This window comes from Chinchilla lanigera, unplaced genomic scaffold (assembly GCF_000276665.1).
Source record: "Chinchilla lanigera isolate Chin_1 unplaced genomic scaffold, ChiLan1.0 scaffold00022, whole genome shotgun sequence".
NCBI classification, from domain to species: domain Eukaryota; kingdom Metazoa; phylum Chordata; class Mammalia; order Rodentia; family Chinchillidae; genus Chinchilla; species Chinchilla lanigera.
This window is the reverse complement of record NW_004955423.1, coordinates 9,498,436-9,499,507: the sequence shown is the minus strand read 5'-3', so window position 1 is coordinate 9,499,507 and position 1,072 is coordinate 9,498,436. Positions and strand designations below refer to the sequence as shown.

Here is a 1,072-nt window from a genome sequence, read left to right as displayed (position 1 = left end):
AAAATAAAATAAAAATAAAAAATAAGAAAGGAGGATGGAAGGAGGGAAGGGAGGGAAGGGAGGGAGGGAGGGAGGGAGGGAAGAAGGCAGGGAGGGAGGACGAACACAGATGGAAAAAGGAAAGAAAGAGGAAAGGAGGAAAAGAAGTTAGTTTCATTTTAACTAACAAACATCTTAGATATATCACATGACTACACATTTAGAAGATAAAAATCACCTTTTCAACTTAATGTAACAACTATTGTTCCTTTCATATGATGACAATTTTATAACTTTCAATCCAACATCAAAAAGGCCCTAGCTATGCCTAGACATAATACAGGTAGTTAAAAACATTAAATGATAGCTAGTACTCTAAACTTTCTAAGGAGGATAAGGACATCCTCAATAGAACTCAGAATGAGAGGGGCATCGTATTTTATGAATGTTGAAGTACTCCTGACATCTATTTGATGTCACTTCAAATTCTTACTGAAGAAAGTTAGAGAAAACAATAAACAAAGGCAAAAAAGAAAGAGGAGGAAAGGAAAAATGAGAATGTCTAGAATCCACACTTTCAATTGATAATGATCATTAAGGATTGCTTTTTGTTGAGACAAAGATATTTCTATCATTGCTTATTCCATTGTTCTTAAAAGTCTTCTAACCTAAGTCTTAATGAATTATTGAATTCTGCACTAACAGTTTCATTGAAATAGTGGAATACGAGCTTTTGAAGTTTTAATGTTTGCTCAGTTTAATTATCAGTAAGAGCTGTATAGTAATAACGTAATTAAATTAATGCAGTTTAATAATGTCTGTACTGCAATAATATCTCACATTTAATTTTTAAATTTCTTGGTAAATAGAATTATATAATTCTCATTACTATTTTAAAAGAAATTCATTTTATAGAAATTCTAATAGTATCAGTAGCTTATCATGTAAATAAAATATCAAGAAAAATGATTGCTATTTAGTAACTATTTCCTATAAAGATTAATAAAATAATGATACAGCACAAAAATATACTGGCTAGAAATTTCGGAGGTCTGGTTCTTTTCATCCTGGGACTTTTTTTTTTTTTTTTTTT

At 30.0% G+C, this 1,072-nt stretch overlaps 1 protein-coding gene across 1 annotated transcript in view; it reads right to left on the bottom strand.

Annotated features, from left to right (window-relative positions):
• Window positions 1-1,072, bottom strand: part of LOC102028102 (uricase) — a 27,537-nt gene that overhangs the window by 16,029 nt on the left and 10,436 nt on the right. The window lies entirely within an intron of this gene.